The 24,208-nt window shown below is 47.9% G+C and overlaps 1 protein-coding gene across 15 annotated transcripts in view; it reads left to right on the top strand.

The window, feature by feature from the left end:
- Positions 1 to 3,583: 3,583 nt before the first annotated feature.
- Positions 3,584 to 24,208, top strand: part of BAZ2A (bromodomain adjacent to zinc finger domain 2A) — a 63,406-nt gene continuing 42,781 nt past the window's right edge. For 6 of the 15 annotated variants that reach the window (XR_014507984.1, XR_014507985.1, XR_014507986.1 and 3 more), the window contains exon 1: positions 23,809 to 24,161. The gene's annotated coding sequence lies outside the window, so the exon portion shown is untranslated. Of the gene's footprint in view, positions 4,003 to 23,718; positions 24,162 to 24,208 lie in introns of those variants that run through there. The other 9 variants (XM_083427201.1, XM_083427194.1, XM_083427207.1 and 6 more) reach the window with 5 other exon arrangements.

Here is a 24,208-nt window from a genome sequence, read left to right on the forward strand (position 1 = left end):
CTGGAGGGTGCAGCACCAAAGACTAATACCCTGACTCTCTATTCCCTTTTCCCTTTCCTCTTCTATGAAGAAACCCTTTCTGGGACCCCACATTTAAATTCTTCCCTGGTCTCCTTGCTGGCCCTACTAGGACCAACTTGGCCAGTTAACCCTGGTGATCATTTGATGTCTACTGACTGAGTCCCCCCCCCCTTTTTTCTCCCCCCCAAAAAATGACCCCTTAATTTTTGAATTTTATTGATATTGATGCTGCATTTTTATGTTGTATTTTATGCTGTTTTTCAGTCGCATTTTAATCAATGTTTTATATTTGCTGTTAGCAGCCCTGAGCCCGGTTTTTAAACCGGGAAGGGTGGGCTTAAATAAAAATTTATTTTTATTTTATTTTATTTTATTTTATTTTATTTTATTTTATTTATTTTATTTTATATACATACATACATACATACATCATACATACATACATACATCATACATACATACATACATACATCATACATACATACATACATACATACATACCCTGCCCATCTTGCTTGGTTTTCCCAGCCTCTCTGGGCAGCTCCCAACAGAATATAAAAACACAATTGGTTCGTTTCCAACCAATGCATACTCCACAACTTCCTGCAGAGACCCAGTCTGAAACTTTTTATACCACAAACGTTCTGGGATTGTTGGGTTTTAGGGTCGTTGTTTTTTTGTCCCGCTTTCATTGTGCTATAGCACTAGAATGTCCCTCCATTCAGCAAAAACGCAGTAACACTGGGGAAGTATCACAGAAGAACTAATGAAGCAGACTGATGTGCGGACAGCCTGGTATAAATCCAGCACAAATTGTGAGTCAATGACATATTGCAGACAGAATGTATCTTTATATCTGTATATACAGACAGAGAGAGAGACAGTCTGAATTCAGTCTGGATTCATTGAATTCAGTGGGGCTTACTCCCAGTTGTATGTGTACAGGACAAGTATTTGAGGGCTCTCCCCGTTACTCCTCTGGAGGTTGGGGGGCGCACTGCCCGTGCAGATTTACGACCCCACATTGCCACATGGGGCAGACCCTCCAAGTGTCCCTATTTTCCAGGAACAGCATTTACAGAAGCCATCCCGGTTTCTGACTTGATCCCAGAAAGTTCCGCTTTTCCTTGGGATGTCCATATTTGCATCGGATAAATGTTGGGAGGGCAGCGACCCCTAAGCCAGGGAGCTGAGTAACTATACAACTTTTAGAAGGCATCTGACAGCAGCCCTGTAGGGAACTTTCCTCATGCTTAATTATGTTTTTATTTATGTTGGAAGCCGCCCCGAGTGGCTGGGGCCACCCAGTCAGATAGGTAGGGTATAAATGGTAAAATAATAATACAGTGGTACCACAGGTTAAGAACTTAATTCCTTCCGGAGGTCCGTCCTTAACCTGAAACTGTTCTTAACCTGAGGTACCACTTTAGCTAATGGGGCCTCCCGCTGCCACAGTGCCACTGTGCGATTTCTGTTCTCATCCTGAAGCAAGGTTCTTAACCCGAGGTACTATTTCTGGGTTAGCGGAGTCTGTAATCTGAAGCGTATGTAACCAGAGGCATCTGTAACCTGAGGTACCACTGTAATACTACTACTACTACTAATAACAATAATAATAAAAATAATAACAATAGGACACCCCTGTTTTCATCAGAGAGATGTTGAAGAGTATGATGGGGTGGCCTGTCTAGGTTACCACTTCTGTGAGATTTCAAGGCTAGGTTTTCACCTCACACTCCAGGTTGGTACAAAAACTAGACCGCTCCTGAGGCCTGTTGACTTGTGAGCAGGCCCGGCTGTGTTTGGCCGGGTATACTTCCAGCCATGAAAGTGTGCAGTGAGGATTGTTGCCTTTGTTTCCCAGATGGTTTTTGTGTGTGTGAGAGAGAGTGTGTTGTTGTTGTTTAGTCGTTTAGTCGTGTCCGACACTTCGTGACCCCCTGGACCAGAGCACGCCAGGCACTCCTGTCTTCCACTGCCTCCCGCAGTTTGGTCAAACTCATGCTGGTAGCTTCGAGAACACTGTCCAACCATCTCATCCTCTGTCGTCCCCTTCTCCTTGTGCCCTCCATCTTTCCCAACATCAGGGTCTTTTCCAGGGAGTCTTCTCTTCTCATGAGGTGGCCAAAGTATTGGAGCCTCAGCTTCAGGATCTGTCCTTCCAGTGAGCAGTCGGGGCTGATTTCCTTCAGAATGGATAGGTTTGATCTTCTTGCAGTCCATGGGACTCTCAAGAGTCTCTCAAGAGAGTGTGTGGGAAACCCTTATTTTGGCTAGGGGCCTAATAACAGGACCTGGTTGGACCCTCACCCTCCTTGCCTTGAGGGGCCATGGCCGCCGCATGCCTGCTTGCAACAGACCATTAGATGAGGCATAGGAAGCTATTCCTAGGGACCGAGGTCCCTTCCTCTCCTGCCCCCATAAAAGGGGGGCGCCCCCCAAGTTGATGGGCATTTCCAATCAATAAAGTGCCAGTGCACCGTCATGTGATTGATTTCTGCAGCTTAGGAGGTAAAACTGTTAGCAGGAGGACTGGACTAACACTTGTAGTTTAATGGTGAATTTTGGACATAACAGAGATGTAAAAGATTCGGATTATTATAAAAGATGCAGGAGGAAATGATTAACAATAGGACTTACAGCAGGGCTGGATTGAGTTTGATGAGGCCCTAAGCTGCTGAAAGTAATGGGGCCCTTTATATGCCCAGCTGTCCTTTGTCAACAACAAATTGCCGCTGTTTTTTTGTGTTCAATATATGCCATATGGTAATTTATGGACCCAATAAGTATCTAAAGCCATTTGCACCTAACAAAATATGTATTTTATCAAAGTAATTGTTGAACTGAATGACAATTAAGAAGAAGTGTATTAATAGTGAATTTTGGGGGGGGCCACCCAAGAGAGTGGGGCCCTAAGCTATAGCTTGTTTAGCTTATACACTGCTACCTCGGGTTAAGTACTTAATTCGTTCCGGAGGTCCGTTCTTAACCTGAAACTGTTCTTAACCTGAAGCACCACTTTAGTTAATGGGGCCTCCCGCTGCTGCCTCCACCGCGCAATTTCAATTCTCATCCTAAAGCAAAGTTCTTAACCCGAGGTACTATTTCTGGGTTAGCGGAGTCTGTAACCTGAAGCGTATGTAACCCGAGGTACCACTGTACGTAAATCCGGCACTGGCAAGGAGTGAAGTCCAGAAGATTCTTTGGAATCTTGTTTTTATGTTATATATTGGATATGAGATTGTAAAACTCTGGTTTGAAAACAAAATAAACAAATATATAATGTGTGTGTGTGTGTGTGTGTTTATTTGGTTTTCAAGTTGGGGTGCCAACTTGAATATAATATAATATAAAGGGGGGGGGGTCCAAATAAGCTCTACCCTGCAGAATCTGGAGAGAGAGAGAGAGAGAGAGAGAGAGAGAGAGAGAGATATTCTGCAGCGTAGAGCTTATTTGGACCCCCCCCCTTATATTATATTCAGGTTGGCCCCCCTGAAAGGAGTGCTGGGGCGGGGGGGGGTGTCCCTTCTAGGTGGGTATCTCTCCCCGCCGTTCACTGCAAGGATTCTCCTCGATGTGCGTGTCCCGCATTTCGGAAGTAAGAGGCGGCGGCGCGGATGGCGCGCGCGCGCGCGCGCCTATTTCTTTATTTTTATTTTTATTTTGCAATCCCCCTCGCTGCTTTCCCTTTCGCCTGCAAATGGCTTCTGCACCTTTAAATAATTCATCGCCCTGTCTTTTGCCTCTGCCTCCTTGCATGGGGCTGGCTGGGGAGGAGACAGCAGAGGAGGCAGCAGCAACAGCAGCCGCCCGAGCCTGGTGACATCAGCGCCAGGGCTTCAGCAGCCACCTGCTCCCAGCCAGAGAGAGGAAGAGAGAGGAAACTGCTGGGAACCCCCGAGGATCCTCCTCCTGCTGCTGCTGATCTCCCAGATCTCCCCTCCCACCCATCCCATCCCTCGGAGACCCCTCGCCCTCCAGGTAAGGGGCGCCGATTGCATGGGCCACCCGGGTTGGGAGGGCTGGCTTTCTACGTGCAGGGAACCCCAGATGATCCCACCGAGCTCGATCTGAGCCAGGCGGAGCCTGGGAGATCACCATCAGAAGGATCTTTTTTTTATTTTTTGCCTCCTCTTCTGCCTGCAGCAGCTGCTGACTGGAGCCTCCCGGGTCCCAAAGGCAGATGCGTTCTGTCTTCCATGACTCTTTATAAAGTCAGGAGAGAGTAAGCCGGGAGATCGGGCGGTGGGGTAAACACTGCGCCCCCGGTGCAAGTTGCAGAAGGGAGATAAAAGTTGGCTGGCGCTGCTGCGTAAAGTCTTGGTTTGCTGGGAGCGGAACTTGCACTCTGAAACCCCAGCTGCAAGCATGCTGGCCTCCTGGAAATAAGTAACATTAATATTGGATCCCGAAAATGGCTTTGGAAACAGAGTAGTACATAGTAGTAGGTTGGAGGAAGTTGTCTGGGAATTCGGGGTTCTGGGGTTTCCTAAGAGTTGGGGGGGATACCTCTGCAGAGGACATGTGGCCTTGTGGTTAGAGCAAGGGCACCTTATCGTCCATTGTTCAGGAAGCAGCAGTGGGGTGAGAAGGGGACAGCCCTGCAGAGCTGGAGCAGAACCCTGAATTTCAGGAGGGCATCATGGGTAAGAATGGGCGCAGCAATAAAACTGCGGGCATGTTTGCGAAACTAAGCAGGGTCTGGTGTGGTTTCAGATTGGATGGGCAACCTTGTATTGAGATTCCTGCATTGCAGGGGGTTGGACTAGATGACCATTGGGTCCCTTCCAACTCTAGAATTCTGTAATTCTTCCGTCACAAGCTGTGTGTGACTGGATGCCTATTCCCCTTCAGCTCTGGGGGGGAAAGCGTATGTGTATTTAGTTTGCATGCTGAGCATTGTCGCTATTCTCTCTCCCCCCCCCCTGAAAAACTGGGGTGCCATTTCTGCACCCCATGCAGGAAATGAATGAGCTTGCAGAGCTTTTGAATGAATGAACATTCTGGCTTGGGTGGCCTTAGCTGCAAGATAAGTTCAGGTGACAAACGCACCCCCCCCCCCCATTTCTGGCCTGGAATACGTGGGGAATTCCAACTGAGAATTATCTCTCATCCCCTTGTGGGTGCTCTGTTTATAGTGAAAATAGGGGGAGTGTTGTTGGGCAGCAAGCGGTTTGCATTTGGGCACTGGTAAACGCCTGACTTTGCCGTCCTCTGACGCTGGCAGTGCTGCAGAGCGTTCTCTTCTTTGAATGGCTGCCTGGCTTTCCTGAATTTGTGCAGTTGGCTCGTAGTTCATGACCAGGGGGCTGTTCATTCAGTGTGGCTTGACTGAGGCAGGAAATCCCATAAGCGACTCTTCCTCTGCCCTGGCAGTAAAATAAAAAATAAAAATCATGCTAATAAATTAAATAACGAAACCATCTGCCGCCCTTTCAGGACACACCAAATCAATACCTGCCATCATGGGCATATAATAACTCTGCAATCTTGACCATAGCATTCTCTGAATTAAACTGGATTGTGGGTGCGCACCCACCCACCGGGGCACCACTTCTTGGCGTGACTAAGAGAGACAGTTTGGCAGTGATGGAGTTCCTGAATTTCCTATCTGCCCATGGCTGTTGGCTCAGCAATCAAATGATTGGGCAGGGGTAGCCCAGGTCATTTTGCTGCCTGAGGGGGAAAGACAAGGCGGCAAAGTCTTGTTCTGAAGCAGACCTGATTGACAGCTGTCTCTCACTTCAATACTAGCAAAAGGAGGGACAGCGTGTCCTTAGGGGGTGTAGGGCAGGGCAGGTGGCAGCTCATTGTCACCCAGTAGCAACTGCTGCCTGAAGCAGCTGACTCACTCTGTCTAATGGTAGGGCCAACTCTGACCTTGGGAACTTCATGAAGCCAGTTCCTTCGAATCTTGGATTTGTTTGCGTGCTTCTGGACTTGTATATTTATTCTACCCATCCTTGGTGTTAGGAAGAGTGAATTTACTTGAACTATAAACAAGGCTGTATATGATTTGTGTTTAACCCCCCCCCCCCAAAGAAAACTGCAGCAGGAGAAGCCAGGTTCTGTATGCCTCTGTATTTAAAAAACCCAACATACATAATAAGAGAAATGTGCATATTTTCCATTTAAAAAACCCCCAACAATTCTGCATTTTTGTATTTTGCATGACTTCTTTTGGTTTTGCTACTCATGAGTAGGGGTAATGAACCAGCTGGGCATTAAAAGCCTCTTCTCTAACCCACTGGAAATCTTATTTAGCCACCTCTTTTGGCAAGCATTGCCTACACATTTTCAAACACATCTTTGCGTCATGCAGAGAGAAAGGGGGGGGGGGTGAAATTAGCAGGAGGCTGTATTCTCTTCCGAATACCAGAGTCTTGTGTTCTGGCAGAATCACAGCCCTTCTTATAAATGAGGGTCAGACCCCCCATTTGAATGAGACCTCTCTATTAAAATGGTAAAGGAAGTATTAGTTTTATGGCATATTGTTTGTGTGCAAAACAGGGCTGTCTTTTGCAAGAGTGTGGATTTCACAATAGCTGATAACTGTTCATGGAGGTTTAAGGAACTAGGGAGATCCCAAGGTATGGAACAACGTTTACCTGAATAATGTCGTTCAGGCATGGTGATGATGATAATAATTTATTTCTTTATACCCCACCCATCTGGCTGGGTTTCCCCAGCCACGCTGGGCAGCTCCCAACAGAATATTAAAAACACAATAAAACATCAAACATTAAGAACTTCCCTAAACAGGGCTGCCTTCCAATGTCTTCTTAAAGTCAGATAGTTGCTTATTTCCCTGACATCTGATGGGAGGGCGTTCCACAGGGCGGGCGCCACTACTGAGAAGGCCCTCTACCTGGTTCTCTGTAACCTCACTTCTCGCAGGGAGGGAACCTCCAGAAGGCCCACGGAGCTGGACCTCAGTGATGGGGGTGGAGACAAACTGATTATTGGCAAATTGATAAGTAGTAGCTGTTGTTTTCCTTTCAGCTATGCACTGTGGATGTGGGTGGCACTGTGGGTTAAACCACAGAGCCTAGGACTTGCCGATCAGAAGGTCGGCAGTTCGAATCCCCGTGACAGGGTGAGCTCCCGTTGCTTAGTCCCTGCTCCTGCCAACCTAGCAGTTCGAAAGCACGTCAAAGTGCAAGTAGATAAATAGGTACCGCTCTGGCGGGAAGGTAAACGGCATTTCCGCGCGCTGCTCTGGTTCGCCAGAAGCGGCTTAGTCATGCTGGCCACATGACCCGGAAGCTGTACGCTGGCTCCCTTGGCCAATAAAGCGAGATGAGCGCCGCAACCCCAGAGTCGGCCACGACTGGACCCAAGGGTCAGGGGTCCCTTTACCTTTACCTATGCACTGTGGAAGTGGTTTGGAAACCTGGTGCCCTGTGATGCTGTTGGACTACAACACCTGTTGGCCTCAGCTAGCATGGACAGTGGTTGGGGTGATGGGAATTGAAATCCAGCAGATATCTGGAGGACCAGAGGATATTTACCACTGCTCTGTGCAAATGGACGTTCAGTCTTTGAGTACCTCAGCATATCCCTTGGTTCAGTTTTGACATCCTGCTAAACAAAAGTTAAGGAAGTAAAGTGTGGCTTAGCATGAAGTCTGAATTGACAAATCATGGTTTGCCGTCAGCCGGCAAATTAGAACTGGAAGCCATGGTTTTAAGTGGGTTTGGCATGATTGGTTTGCAGTGGCCTGTCTTCATCTCCAGATTACTGCACTTAGATATGAGAATGCTGAGCAGATGGGAAATAAAAATAGACAAACAGGCCTATACAGTGGTACCACGGGTTACGTACGCTTCAGGTTACAGACTCCACTAACCCAGAAATAGTACCTCGGGTTAAGAACTTTGCTCCAGGATGAGAACAGAAATCGTGTGGCGGTGGCGTGGTGGCAGCAGGAGTCCCCATAAGCTAAAGTGGTGCTTCAGCCTAAGAACAGTTTCAGGTTAAGAACAGACCTCCGGAACGAATTAAGTTCTTAACCCGAGGTACCACTGTACCATGATTTGCCTGTACATATTTTGAGTTCTGAACAGTGGAGTGGTTCAGCTATAGCAGGGGTCAGCAACCTTTTTCAGCCATGGGCCGGTCCACTGTCCCTCAGACCATGTGGGGGGCCGGACTATATTTTTTGGGGGGAAATGAACGAATTGCTATGCCCCACAAATAACCCGGAGATGCATTTTTAATAAAAGCACACATTCTATCATGTAAAAACACCAGGCACGCCCCACAAATAACCCAGAGATGTATTTTAAAGAAAAGGACACATTCTACTCATGTAAAAACATGCTGATTCCCAGACTGTCCACGGGCCGGACTGAGAAGGCGATTTGGCCGCATCCAGCCCCTGGGCCTTAGGTTGCTTACCCCTGAGCTATAGCATAACATTTTAATTTGCCAATTCTTGGGTTTGGAAGACACGGGCATATACAAGCCTGAAGCTTGGACTTGACGGCCAAACCTCAGTTAAGATGAAGTCCAAACCAGCAAAAAACATAATTTAGAATGATATCTGAATGGTAGATGGCATCAGGTCTTCAAAATGACCGTGAATGATGGGATGTTTCACATACCTACAGAGCAGCCATAGTCTGAAATATTTTTTGGTCTAAGAGTCTTATGATCTGATCTGCGTGGATATTAGAAGTCTTATGATCTGCATGGATATTAGAAGTATGTCCTGGTTAATGGGAAATACTCTGAAGTAAGCATGCAAAGTTTTGCAGTGGGGTTAATCGTACAGAACTGTGTTTGATATTGGTGAACTCGTACCAGTATGCCTGAGTCAGGGGAGCGAGTGTTACAGAATCATAGAATTGTAGAGCTGGAAGGATCCATGAGGGTCATCTAGTCCAACCCGCTGCAGTGCAGGAATCTTTTGCCCAATGTGGGGCTCAAACCCACAGCTTTAGATTAAGAATCTCATGCTCTGATGTTGTTCTTTCTTTGAGTAAACACCAGCCTGCTAGCATTGTGCCAGTGTTGCCTTAACCCTGGCTTGCCTGGTTGCCTATGGCTATTAAAAAAAATGCCTTTGGGAATTCAGGGAACTGGGCAGAGAAGCATTTGCTAATTGGAAAAGTTGCTTCATTCTTTCAAGCCAATAATGCTACAACCAAGCAATATAAGTACCGTAGTTCTCCATCTATAAGGTGCCCCCGTGTATAAGACGCCCCCTATTTAGGGGGACTACGATTTAAGAAAATGGGGGGGGGGAGATCTATCCGTGTATAAGACGCCCCCAAATTTTGGACATCATTTTTTAGGAAAAAACCCTAGTCTTATACATGGAAAAATATGCTACATGTGGGGTGGTGAGCTAGTTCGTTTTTTTGTGGGCTAGGGTTAACTTTTGTCAGTTTGTTTTGTAGCAGCCCGAGCCCACTCCCAGTCACATATTCAGAGTTCAAGTATTTGCCCTATTCTGCACCCCCCCAATGTATTTAAAATAATTCAAGAAAACATAACAAGGATAAACACTCACATAAATTTAATAGAAGGAGATGCATCCGTATTATGATAGCTTCATCTCCCCCAATCTCCAGGTAAAAACAATGAAAAGAGGCTTGTAGCTCCTTAAAGAACAAATTTATGATGGCATAGTATTTTGCGGACACTGATGAAGTGTTATCCGAAGTTGACATTGGTTATAATGGATGTTTTAAGCTGCCTTAAAGGTGGAAAGGTGGGATATAAATGTTTTGAGTTAATCAAGGGTGAGACCTCCGAGACTTATATTTCTGATCCCAGAAAAGGCGCATCTATGTACACATGTTCCGGTCATGCTGGGTTCATAAACATTCAGTGTTTTCCAAAATGTAGGATGATTCGCTGAAAGAGTCCTCTAGGACCAGTTAACCACAGCCTGGAGGAAAAGTGATAAGGAGAGAAAAGGTGTGCAAGATTCTGGACTATAGTCTGGGGGGGGAGGGGATAGGTGTATGTTTATTTGGGATGGAGAGCCTGTGGCCCTCTGGATATTGCTGGTAGTTCAACTCCCATCAGCCCCAGCCTGCATGGTCATTGGCAAACGATGATGGGAGCTGTTATCCATCACTATCTGGAAGGACACCGGTTCCCCATATCTGGCAGGTTTGGGAGGCGATGTGTTGATTAGTTGCATGAGTGAAGTGCCCAAATACTCGATTGCATTTTTCTCTGTCGGGAGGCAGATAATAAACTTGGGCAATCTTGTTTGGGAGGACAGGCAGAGCGAGGAGAGATAATGCTTTCATGTATTTTGTTTGGGGGACGCTGCCTCCGAACAGATCCCTGCTCCAAGGCCACTTTCCCACCGGAAAGTAGCTCAGTACAGCAAAGCATCTGTGTGTGGGCAGCAGCCTGTGCCCACATGGGAGATATGCCTTTCTGTGCCTCTGGTAGCGTTGGGAGAATATCCCACAAAACACTCTCCTCGCACACTCGAGATCACAAGCTGGGAGCGCTCCTTAGCCTGCTTTCCACTGCGACCCTGTGCATTTTTATGCAGAAGCAAATCCTCCGCTGCTAGCAGGGCTTACTCTCAGGGAAGCTTTTCTAGAATCAGAGCATCTCAAACCAGCACACGGTGCTGCTGACAACCAAGTCAGGTCCAGGGCGACCACCAGCCTTGTGCGTTGATAGTTCAGTTGGTTAGAGCATGGTGCTGATTATGCCAAGGTTGGAGGTTCAATCCCTGTATGGGACAGCTGCATATTCCTGCATTGCAGAGGTTTGGCCTAGATGATCCTCATCCAACGTTACAATTGTATGTCAGAAGGGGTGCTAGGTCCCTGCTCCTGCCAACATAGCAGTTAGAAAGCACGTCAAGGTGCAAGTAGATAAATAGGTACCGCTCCAGCGGGAAGGTAAACGGTGTTTCCGTGTGCTTCTCTGGTTCGCCAGAAGCGGCTTAGTCATGCTGGCCACATGACCTGGAAGCTGTACGCCAGCTCCCTCGGCCAATAAAGCGAGATGAGTGCTGCAACCCCAGAGTCGGTCACGACTGGACCTAATGGTCAGGGGTCCCTTTACCTTTACTAGGGGTGCTAGATGACACAACTTTGATGGCAGAAAGTGAGGAGGAATTAAAGAACCTTTTAATGAGGGTGAAAGAGGAGAGTGCAAAATATGGTCTGAAGCTCAACATTAAAAAAACAAAGATCATGGCCGCTGGTCCCATCACCTCCTGGCAAATAGAAGGGGAAGAAATGGAGGCAGTGAGAGATTTTACTTTCTTGGGCTCCATGATCACTGCAGATGGTGACAGCAGTCACGAAATTAAAAGACGCCTGCTTCTTGGGAGAAAAGTAATGACAAACCTAGACAGCATCTTAAAAAGCAGAGACGTCACCCTTGCCGACAAAGGTCCATATAGTTAAAGCTATTGTTTTCCCAGTAGTGATGTATGGAAGTGAGAGCTGGACCATAAAGAAGGCTGATCGCCGAAGAATTGATGCTTTTGAATTACGGTGCTGGAGGAGACTCTTGAGAGTCCCATGGACTGCAAGAAGATCAAACTGATTCATTCTTAAGGAAATTCAGCCCTGAGTGCTCACTGGAAGGACAGATCCTGAAGCTGAAGCTCCAATACTTTGGCCGCCTCATGAGAAGAGAAGACTCCCTGAAAAAGACCCTGATGCTGGGAAAGATGGAGGGTGCAAGGAGAAGGGGACGACAGAGGACAGATGGTTGGACAGTGTTCTGGAAGCTACGAACATCAGTTTGACCAAACTGCGGGAGGCAGTGGAAGACAGGAGTGCCTGGCGTGCTCTGGTCCAGGGGGTCACCAAGAGTCTGACACGACTAAACAACAACAACAGGGGTGCTAACCCGATCCACTTATTTCGGATGCATTGCTGGTTTCTCTCTCTCTTTTTTTTTAAGCGCCCTTGTGCGTAGGGCAATCTCTTTCTCAATCAGACGGTGTCGCTCGGGGCGGGGATGCCTGTCACGCTTGTCTCTCTCTCTCTCTCTCCTTGCGTGTGACTCACAAGCAAGCAAGAGGAGAGACGACTGCTCTGGCTGAAGGCCTGGAGGAGAAAAGTGTGTGCGCGCCCGCCCGCCCGCCCTCCTGCTTGCTTGCTTGCTGCTGCTGCTACTTCTTGGCTGCATGGAAAAGGAAGTGTTTGGCTCCAGCAGCTGGGGAAGAGGAGGGGCTCCCTTTACAAAAGCCCCAACCATCTGTCTCTCCTCGCCTGCACCTTGCAGCAGTGCCGCACCGTGCAGGGCGCGCAGCCTCCAATGGCCTCCGGGGGTTGTTTGTTTGTATGCGCGGGTGTGGGCGGCTGCTTTTTCACCAGATCCTGTGACACACAAAAGCGGAGAGGGAGAGGGAGGGATGGAGGAGTTTCCAAGCCGCCAGGGAGAGAACCAATCTAGATCTGTCCAGCCCACCTTCGTCCTTAGCCACCACCACCGGCCACCCACCCAGGAGCAGCGCTGCGCGCATTTCGCAGGACATGGGAAGCGCAGGCCGGCGAAGCTCTTGATTCTCGCTGATCCCCAGCCATCTTCCCAAGCCTACACCCCCCCCCCCTATGCTTTGCTTTCTCTCCTCGGCCCCGCCTGTATCTCTCCCTCTCTCGATCTTCCTAGGGAGCGAGCAAATAGATGGCAAGGCAGCGGCGTGCCCCGAGGAGGAGGGCGGTCGGCTTGTTGTCTGCAGAGGCTGCGAAGCGGGTGGCTGAATGATGCGGCGTGGGCGGCTGGCGAAGAAAGCGCGCTCTCTCTTTAGCTCTCTCTCTGGGAGAGGGAGGGAACCCCAAGGGATCTCGCCAGGAAAGAGCCTCTATGAAGGATCCCCCCACTTGCAGGAGGAGTGTACCTCGAAACTGCTCGCCTGTGCCTCATTCCTTTAATCCAGAGGTTCACTTCTCAACTTGGGTTCTGTTCTGCACTACTTGCCAGGTCTTCCACACAGGCCCTCCAAGTGCCCCTATTTTCCAAGGACCTTCCGGATTTTCAGAAGCCGCCCTGGTTTCTGATTGGATCCCGGAATGTCCTGCTTTTCCTTGGGAAAAGCCCCTATTTTCATTGGAGAAATGTTGGAGGGTGTGATGTCACACTTGGGCTGACTTCCCCATCTGCTAAATGGGCATAATACTCTGCCCTAGGTTTCTAGAATTAGTGACACAAGAAACCTCCCTCTGCCCTCAGCCCTAAACTTTTGGAGTTAGCCTGGTTATAAGCCTTTCTCGAAAGCTTTAACTTTTTGAGTCCATGGAGGTGATACACACACACACAATCCCAGTAATCCTTAGCAACAGCCCAGGAGGCTAGGTCATTAATTATTATCACCCCTGCATTTCAAATGGAAGCAAGCTGAGGCTTTGGAGTACAGTGACTCCCATTAAGCCATCTGGCAAGGTCATAGCTGAGTTTGAACCAAGGACAAAGGATGCCTTTGGTCTCTGGAAGGACCAAGACTGAGCTCTAGCAGTTTTCTTCCACTTGGTGCCCTTGCGTACATTTTGGACTACAACTCCCATCAGTGCTGGTTGGGAGTGATGGGAGTTGTAGTCTAAAACGACTGGTGGGCACCTCGTGGGGAAAGGCTCAGCAAGAGGGTCTCAGAACTGAATCCAGGTTTCAGCCTGACCCTAGAAGGGTGAGGAACCTCAGGCTTGGGAGCCAAATACAGGCCTCTCTATATCTGACCTTTGGAAATCTTCCCAAGGACACAACCCTCACTGGCCCCAGTTTGCAAAACACACAACCCCCCAAAACCAGTGTTTTTGTGTGGCTGTATTGTGTCCTTGAACTGTGACAATGCCTTCTGCTTGTAGAAGCAAGCCAACTGTCCAAAGTTTAAAATTTACATTTCTTTCTGCACCCCACTGGTCTTGCCCACCAGTAGCATGTGGGGAAGGTTGCCCAGAATGGAGTACTGTCCGCAGGCTGGGGCGATAAACCGATTGCCCTTCTGTAGAAGATGCCTCCTTCTCACGGGGCAACCTGCAGTCAACAAGGTCACAGGTCAGAAGGGGACAGACAAGGGCGGTCCTTGCAAAGAGTATAAAAATGCAGCGGTTCCTCTGCTCTCCCAGCAGCCAGAGGAAGCATGCTGTGTCTTGTCTAGTTGTTGAGCTTTTGGGGCAATATCACTTTTTTAAAAAAATGCAATTTTGAGCTATTTTTATGGGGAAACGGAACTGCCGACTTGGGCTGCCATACACCTGGATTTTCCCGATGTCCTGATTTGTTTTGTGTTGCAGAGAGGAAGGGAGGAGATGTGAGCAGCTGTCAGGTTCTGTGTGCATTTTGTAGTATTTTACTCTGAAGAGTGGCCCCCTTTCTCCACCGTTACAAGAGATTGCAGTCTGCCCCAGCATGTTATTGTGGGGAGGGAGGCTGTAACGTTGCTTGATTTCTCATCGCTTGATGACTTAACATACTGACCTCCTTCAAGCATAGAACGAAGCTGCCCTGCAAGGACCTGCAGCCCCCACATATCAGCTACAGATGCCATGGAAAAGCACAGAAAGCAAAGCCTACACACATAGACACTTAGGCTTTCATGTGTTCTGGATTTCATGCTGGGTTCCAGAATGCATGTCTGTATGTTTTACAGGTTTATGCAAGTGGACTTTCCTTTGCAGGTGTCCGCACTTAAAAGTGTGGACATTAGGGTCAGGAGTAATAACACCATATAACATTGGGGGCAGGGCCTATAGTGCAGCCCTGCAGCTCAGTCCTACATAGAACTATAGATTTCAAAGGGACCATGAGGATCATCTACTACTCCAACCCCCTGCAATGCAGGAATCTTTTGCCCAACGTGGGCTTGAACCCACAACTCTGAGATTAAGAGTCCCATACTCTACCGACTGAGCCATGTGATGCCCCATCCTCTGACGTATGCCCAACAGAGGGCTTTGATGTCTCAAAGCTGAACGGAGCTCCCTTCAGAAGTATTTTGTTAGAGGCGCAGCGAGTTCTGCGATGGCTCATTCAGTTTCACCCTCTCAACTCAACTCATACAGTGCTACCTCAGGTTACATACGCTTCAGGTTACAGACTCCGCTAACCCAGAAATATTACCTCGAGTTAAGTACTTTGCTTCAGGATGAGAACAGAAATCGTGCTTCGGCGGGGCGGCATCAGCAGGAGGCCCCATTAGCTAAAGTGGTGCTTCAGGTTAAGAACTGTTTCTGGTTAAGAATGGACCTATGGAACGAATTAAGTACTTAACCCGAGGTACCACCGTAGAAGGATGGGTTAGTTTAATCTTGTCTGAGTATAATGTATAAGTTGATCCTTAGGAGGATCCACACTACAGCCCATCATAATCACTGGTACAGTGGCTGCTTTGGGGTCTGCACTTGCAATATTTGGCTATCCTGCACTTTCTCCGCATTTCCAGGTAGAAAAAACCCCCAGAGCCCTTCCTTCCACGTCCTGCTCTTGAGCAAAGTAGACACGCAGCTTTTAGCCTGTGACTTTCTCTGTGCAAGGACCATGTCTTTGCCATATTCTGTACCACATGGAAAGGTATGTGGTGAACCAGGTGTTTTTCTTGTGATCAGGTATTCCAGAGAGAGATTGCAAATAAGTTTAGGATTCCTGGATACAGATCTGATGGAATCTAGAGTGGCAACTAAATAAAGCAAATGTGAAATGTGATCCAAGAATCCTTTCTGGAGAAGAAACGATGCGTCCTCTGTGTTCTATATCAGCTTAAATTTATCTCATTTGCCTCCTGCCTTCCCTCTAAAATGCTGTGGTATTGTGCGTGCCGGTAACCAATTTTATAACCACAGCAACCATGTAAGGTCAGTTTGACAGAAACTTAGCCCAAGTTTAGCCAATGAACTTGATGGCTAAGGACTTGAACCCAGGGTTCAGTATTCTTACCTACTGCATATATTGCCTGGTTCTCAGCAATCCTTAGAACAGTCCTGCATGGTTATTGTTGTTGTTTAGTCGTTTAGTCATGTCCAACTCTTCGTGACCCCATGGACCAGAGCACGCCAGGCATTTCTGTCTTCCACTGCCTCCCGCAGTTTAGTCAAACTCATGCTGGTAGCTTTGAGAACACTGTCCAACCATCTCATCCTCTGTCGTCCCCTTCTCCTTGTGCCCTCCATCTTTCCCAACATCAGGGTCTTTTCTAGGGAGTCTTCTCTTCTCATGAGGTGGCCAAAGTATTGGAGTCTCAAAGTACAGAAGTCTCAGCTTCAGGATCTGTCCTTCCAGTGAGCACTGAGGGCTGATTTCCTTCAGAATGGATAGGTTTGATCTTATTGCAGTCCATGGGACTCTCAAGAGTCTCCTGCATGGTAGGCCAGTATTATTATCCCCAAGGGGGTACTGGGGAAGAATGGCTTGCGAGTTCTGAAGCAATGATTCACTGGCTTAATTCTTTCTGGAACTGGCAACCTGCAGGGCGATCTCTTGAATCTAGCAGGAAAAGGTAAGATAAACACCATTCTTGTACAGATCTAAATATGTTGTCACAGACAAGTGTTGGCAAACAGGCATCACGTCTCCATCCAAACATGTCACACTTCTGAGTCATAGCATGGACAGGCATATATTTGTGTATGGGGGGGGGGGAGAAGAGAAGCAATGGGATTTTCTCCTGCATCTGTTTTGTGTTTCCCTCTGCCAGCCAGCCAGCCAGCCAGCCTCTCAGATCTGTTCCATCCCCCACCCTACGCTAACAAACACAGGAAGATTTCTGCAACTCACTCCATAACCTACTTTTGCCTCCAGCAAAGGAGACAGGCAAATTTCTCTTGCTTCACTCATTGGGTTAAAAGGGGATCTGAGTGCTGGCTGCTTTTGCTTCAATGGGCCTGTCTGGTTCATCCCAGCACCCCCTGCAGGGAGTCTGGTTCTGGAGGTGCAGGGCAGACTGGGATTATTAGTGGCAAGTGGTGAATGGCCCCAGGCTGGAAGATGAGCCACTGTGTTTTCACGGCTAGAACTACATTATCTGCATGGGAGAGGAAGCATTTGGATGGTGACATCATGTAGGCGTGCATTCCTAAAATGGCTGGATATCCCTTGTTTTCCCACCCACAAGGTCACTGGAACCCTGTGCGGCTAGGAACTCGGCGCTGGCTCGGTGTTCCTCCTACAAGGACACTGCCCTTGTATCTGTGTGATGTCTGAATGACTTGAGGGTACGTTGTGTTGTTTGCTGTTAGCACCAAGACTCCAGAATGTGCTGCATCTCCAGAGAACATTGCTGTTAAAACAAAATAACTGCATGTCTGTCCGAAAGACTTGGGCTGTAAATTATCGTATTTTAAGCCTCAAAGCTGTTGACCTTTATTGTCAACAGCACGGTTGTCCCTTTATTTGTGCTGTTGACCTTTATTGTCAACAGCACGGTTGTCCCGAAATATGAGATGAAATAAAGAGAGGCACGTTTGTGTGTGCATAGAGTGTCTTTTCCCCATAACTGAAGCCACAGTCTGCCACCACTTAGTCAGCATTAAGGGTGGGGGCTTATAAGAACGTTAGAAGAGCCTGATGGATCAAACCAATGGTCTGTCTAGTTCTGGTCTTACCTATCCCTTTGCAGAAACCTGGAAGCAGGATCTAAGCACAAGAACACTCAGTCTGCTCTTGTGTTTTCCAACAACTGGTATTCAGAAGCATTGCATCCTCTTTGTGAGGCAGATGACCTGACTTCCTGGCAAGTTAGCCCCCCCCCCCTATTCTCTTTTAACGAAATTGCAACTGCAATCCTATACTTATTTACCTGGGAGGAAGAAGCATTGCAATCAGTGGGGTTTACCTTTAATAGATGAATGAGATTGCATTGCATTGCATTGCATTGGCGGGAATGTTGGGTATCAAGTCAAAGTTTATTTGTTGTTGCGACCATCCTGGTCATTGCAACCAAAAAAGGGGGGGGGGAGTATGATACATATGCTGTGCATAGAATATGCATAGATACCCTGTTAAAATACAGTGGTAACCGAGTTATACATATTTGTGTAGGTTTGAATTTTAATGTATATAAGTTTCTATATTACATTACCGATCAGTCTTTACAGTCCACCATATTGTTGAACGTTCTCAGTTTTGGGGCTGCAACCGCGAATCTTGCAACTCATGAACTTACTGGATCGAGACAGCAAATGTGTGATCTTCACTCGATCATCCGCATCAGGCATCTTACACAATAGTTCACAAATGTATTTAGCTCTCAGTTCAGAATACATAGGGCAGTAGAGTACATAATGGTACAGATGCAGGTATAATCCAGATTAATAAAAAAGAAGTCAGTGTTGATTCCAATGGGACATTGACTGTTCTCCCTTACGGTGCAATCCTATGCAAGTCCCACTGAGTTAAAAATGGGACTCACACCCAGGTAAATTGTATTTAGGGTTACATCCTAAACCACAAGCTTATTTTTCTTTGCGGTAGCCTGATTCACAGTGGTGGTGCTGTGGGCCTTCTTGGCAGCTTTAACTTATTGCTAGTGGATTACGATTTCGAGAGCTTGGATTCCTTACTGGAATATTGGAGTGGCAAATACGCTTTTAACACCTTCATGTTTTGTGGAAGTGGGGAACAGAATGATGGTGTGTTGTGGGTTTTTAAAAAATAAAATAAAATGAGGGGGCTCTTTCAATTCTCCAGCCCCAAGAAATATGATGTTTTGTGTTCTTCTGCAAATGTGTCATTTGACTATCCATTGACATCACTCCAGGTACCAGGACCTACGTGGTAGGATTCTATTAAGCTGTGATGGCTGGGGCTGATGTGAGTTGTCTTCCGAAACACCTGGAAGGCACAAGTTGGCAAAGGCTGTCTTCAAAGCCTCCTGGGGGTCGAAGTTGCTTGGTGGGTGGAGGAGGGGGCGGCACATTTGCAGGTAAAGGATCTCTCCATAAATGCTTGCACCCAGCCTTGAGTGGACTGCAAATACGACACTTTCAGCAAAGCCTGCAGAGCTACTGTGAGCATGTGATAAGAGGGAGCAGGCAGCACTGTGACCCTGGAGTCTCCCTCCTTCTGCTGACTGCATGAGACCTTGATGAGAGTGCCGGGCCGCACCGCGGCAATCTGTGCCTCAGTTTCTCCTTCGGCAGAGCACAGCCAAACCCCTAAACAATGATTAATTAATGACTGGCTTCCAACGCTTTGAGGTGGGAGGCTGAGCTGAGGCTAGATAACAATGATGAGTTGTTTTGCTGCGTCTGGCTGACTCAGCTGCCTGGATTCAGCACAGAATGGAGCTAATTGGGAACTGAGGAAGGTTGGTTCTGTCTCATTCCTCCTCCTCCCCCCCTCCCCAAATATCTGTGCTCCCTGTAAATTCTGGATTTCCCTATTGCCTTTTCTGGGCAGGGCGAGAGCACATGGATGTATATATTTTTCTACCAATCTCTTCTGTTGTTTGTGGGATTGTGTGTGTGTTCTTCCTGTGTCCTCCATCTGCCCTCTGGTGTCTTTCTCCTTGTCCTCTGGCTCAGCTTGTCCTGCAGCCACATGAGATGTAATTTTTGGGCTCTGTTGATGCTGGCCTCTGCATCTCAGGGAAGGAGGAGCTGGCAGGGCTCTGGCAGCTCCAGTCTCCTAATAACCACAAGTGCTGCAACGCCAGAGCTGGCAGGGAGTGGAGCGTATCTGCACAGGGGAGAGCATCGCAGCTTTGAAGGCCCAACGTACGCGTCTTCCGTTGTGTGGGCTTGTCAGAAGCTGTTCAGAGTATACCAGCCTTGAAAGATTTGCTAGCACTTCAGCCTGTGAATTGTGTTAATCCTAGAACTATACAGATCAGAGTGTCATAAAGTGAAGCAGCCGCCCACAAAATTGCGATTGAGGCTATCAAGTTTTCAGTAAATTGGAACTCAGTAGGGGAAATTTAGCTCCATCATTTGCTTTAAAGCAGCACACGCACATGCACACACACACACACACACACTCACGCGCGCACACGCACACGCACACACACACACACACACACTTCAAAAGGTTGAAGCACTAAGGGGATATAAGCAGCCAAAAAAGAAAAGAAAGGAAAACCAAAAACATATTGGAGGAAATTGCACATGGTTGAGAGACTTGACCTTTCGTAACACAAAATTAAGACACTTTCCCTCATATGTCTTTGTACATGTCATTTTTCACCAGTATAAAATGTTCATCTAAAATAAAGTCACTTCCCTTTATTGGGACTAACTAAAATGTCACAGTGGGCACACAAAGCAGCAAAGGCACATTAAAAAAAAAAGCACGAGGAACATCATATGTGAGAGGAATGGAACAAATAATCTCATTCACTTTTATAAAAGTGTGCTGAGGCAAATATATGTTGACGGAACTCCCAAGCCCATGGTGAGTGTACATTTTAGGGGAGATAGGCACATAAACTTTATTTTTCTTGGTCACATCCAGAGATGGCGCTTATAGTGCAGCAGAAGATAATGTTATAACTCCTGAGCTGAAGAGTCAGCCCAAAGAACTAATAATATGTAGAGCGCTCCATCACCAGCCTACAGAAATTCTTCCTCATTGTATTGTTTTTTGGACTCAGGGTGCTGACCCCTGTAACTTGGTAACTACACCTTCATGCTCCTGGCATCAAAAGGCCTATCTTGTGAAATTTCTTTCCTCCATCAGTTTTTTTAATATGAACATCCCTCATGTGCCTCTGCTGAACTACCTGTCACTACACTTCCATCTTGCAGATTGTCTGGCAAGTTGTTTAACACCCGTTTCTATATTTCCACAATGACCCCAGAAATAAGGTTCTCATCCTGGGCTCTCTCTGGCTTTCCTTCTACCCTCCCACACGAGAGCCTCCCATTTATTTCAGTGCAATGACATCGAAAAGCATGCCTTCCCTTGTGAAACCCCCCCTTGCTTTAAGGAGGCTCTTACCCATGTGCCTTAAGAGGTGGAACCTTCTCCATGGTCTGTGGAATGCCCTCCTCACAAGTACAACAGGTGCTGACATTGCTATTGTGTCAATTCACAGCATTTGTTTGCTCAGGTATCTTAATTATCTTAACTCTTTAGTGGGTGATCATTTTAGCCTTCGCTGGGTTGTTGGCTTTCAAGCTGCACCTGTTTTGTATTTTGATGAATTTGCTTTTTAATTCACTTGGTTGTTGTAATTTATTTTGGATTGTGACCTGCCCTGGTATTGGTATCAATGAAAGGTGGGCTGTAAATTTATTTAATTAATTAATCTCGCTTTGTTGCCGTCTGTGGGTGAAACAAGGAGCCGGGTCATTCCTCTAATTTGATAAGTATCAACCATCTTCCTTTTAGTCTTGTTGCTCCTTCAAATGAAGGAATCTTTCTTTACTGTTGGTCGGCATTTGTTGTTGTTTAGTCGTGTCCGACTCTTCATGACCCCATGGACCAGAGCACGACAGGCACTTCTGTCTTCCGCTGCCTCCTGCAGTTTGGTCAAACTCACGTTAGTAGCTTCGAGAACACTGTCCAACCATCTCGTCCTCTGTCGTCCCCTTCTCCTTGTGCCCTCCATCTTTCCCAACATCAGGGTCTTTTCCAGGGAGTCTTCTCTTCTCATGAGGTGGCCAAAGTATTGGAGCCTCAGCCTCAGGATCTGTCCTTCCAGTGAGCACTCAGGGCTGATTTCCTTCGGAATGGAGAGGTTTGATCTTCTTGCAGTCCATCTTGCACTCTCAAGAGTCTTGCACTTTCTTGAGAGTGCATTCTTGCACTCTCAAGAATCTTGCCACTTGCCACTAGGTGACCACAATCCTAGTAAATGCCATTCCAGCAGCAGCAACACAGCAGCAATATGAGCCTTCTACGCTACAGCATCCTTACTCCCATCTTCCTAGCCACTGTCCACGCTGACATAAATCCCACAGGCATACATCTAAAAAATGAGAAGCTACTATTGTCATGTAATCGGGTTCTCTCCCCCATATTGCATTAGCATTGTCCCCCTCCATCAACCATGCCTCACTCAAAAAAATAAAATAAAAAATAAATCACCGCTCTTCCCTCTCAGCTAGACCAGAAATGTGGAACATGTGGGCTACAAATCTCACTAAACCTGACCATTGCGCATGCGTGCTAGGAGCGGAGTCCACCAATGTGAACTATGTGTTCCCCACCCCTGCTGTAGACACTCCACATCAAACTAGGGTTTTGCCCTGAAACTTGTTTACAGAATGCCAGGATGCGGCCGTTGAACAGGTGAAGTTAACAACAGAGAGAAACTGAGAGCTGGAGCACATCATTTGCTTTCCCATCATTTGACAGTTTGATTTGCAACCGTATCTTTAGTGTTTACATGGCTTCTCCCTGTTTTTATCCCCATAAAGCACATTTGCATTAGGTTAATCCCAAGCTAGAGCTCAAGGCCAGGTTTGGGTTCTGAAAAAGCCAACCCTCTAGTCTAGCCTCTGCACCAAGATTGCTGTGTTTAAAGTATATACATGAGTAGCGTTTAACCAGTGATGGTTCACTCACACATGCAAATCATTGCAACGGCTGCTGTGTTGTTCACCAAGTAATGTGAATGCAGATGGCAAACCTGTGTAGGTAGACACTCAGAGCAGGTACAGTGTGCCTATCCTTAACTGCTCCCGTCCCACCCTAGCATGGAATGAGAGGACGCTAGCCCAGAAAGGTGGCATACAAATGCTTAAATCAAGCTTGTGTACGTATCAGACCTTTAAAGCACACTCACCCCAAGAATCCTGGGAACTGTAGTTTGTTAAGGGTGCTGGGAACTGTAGCTCTATGAGGCGAGCAACAGTACCTAGGATTCTTTAAACGTATGGTGTGCATTCAGCTCTAGGGCGACTCACTTGTTGCCCTCCATATGTTGCTGGACTACATCACCCCGTCCCATTTACAGTGGTACCTAGGGTTAAGTACTTAATTCGTTCTGGAGGTCCGTTCTTAACCTGAAACTGTTCTTAACCTGAAGCACCACTTTAGCTAATGGGGCCTCCTGCCGCTGCGCTGCCGGAGCACGATTTCTGTTCTCATCCTGAAGCAAAGTTCTTAACCTGAGGTACTGTTTCTGGGTTAGCAGAGTCTGTAACCTGAAGCGTATGTAACCCAAGGTACCACTGTACTCCCTTGCCCTGGGTAGTCTAGTATTGCAGCTCAGCAACACAGGTTAGCCACCCCTGACTTAAGATAAGGCATTTTCAAAGGGCAGTAGGAAGCAACCTTATACTGAGCCAGGCCTGCTCCTCTGAGTGGCAATGGCTCTCCTCAGGGTTTCATAGAATTGTAGATTTGGAAAACCCTGGAGGGTCATCTAGTCCAACCCACTGCAAAGCAGGAATCTCAGCTAAAGCATCCATGACCGTTGGCCACCCAACCTCTTGCTTTATAACCTCCAAGGAAGGAGAGCCCATAACCTCCTTTGGCAGACCGTTCCGCTGTCGAACAGATCTTCCTGCCAGAAAGTTCTTCCTCCAGAAAGTTCTTCCTGGTATCCTCTCTCCTTCTTTGCAACGTGAAGCCGCGGGTTCGAGTCCTACCCTCCAGAAGAGCAGGAGACAACAAGCTTGTTACCTTTTCCCACGTGGCCAGCTCTTGAGACGGTCGAAGGCGGGAGGCTCTTCTTCCAAACCCCATTGGAGAGGCCGGGAATCGAACCCAGATCCACACGAAACGTGGGCATTCCTTTCGCCCGGAGCTGAAGTTGCACGGTGTTAGCAGAGGAAGGTCCTTTTCTCCAATTCCACCCACCCCCTTCGCAGGGCTTTCCCTCCGCTTCCGCAGCCAACTTTACCCGCTACGCCTTTAGGCATCTGGTTACGTGTTCGTTTATTTGGAGGGTCTCCCGCCGAGGAACCCCGGTCGCTCCCCCTCCCCTTCCTCTCCTCAGCGGCGGTGTTTGCCGGGTCAAGCCTTGGCGCGGTCACGGCGGCGACGGCGGGGCGCTAGGACCCAGCGGCGAGGCGCCGCAGCCGACGACGCTCGCTCCTTCGCTCGTTCGTTGGCTGAGCTCGGCTTCCTGGCCAGAGACGACGACGACGACGGCCTCGCCTGGTGCGGCTTCGGCCTGCGCCACCCTCCTCCCCTCGCACCAGCCTCAGCCGGTGGCCGCCGTCGCCGCCGCCCACCCTTTCCCGCAGGCCATGCTGCGGCGCGGGGTCCGACCTTTCCCTCAGCGCGGCGGGGCCATGTGAAGAGCCGGCTGACACCTCCCTCAGGTGAGGCGTCCGGAGTGTGAGGTGCGCGCGCGAGGGGTGGGGGTGGG

This window comes from Podarcis tiliguerta (assembly GCF_965153285.1).
Source record: "Podarcis tiliguerta genome assembly, chromosome: 2".
Lineage (NCBI taxonomy): Eukaryota > Metazoa > Chordata > Lepidosauria > Squamata > Lacertidae > Podarcis > Podarcis tiliguerta.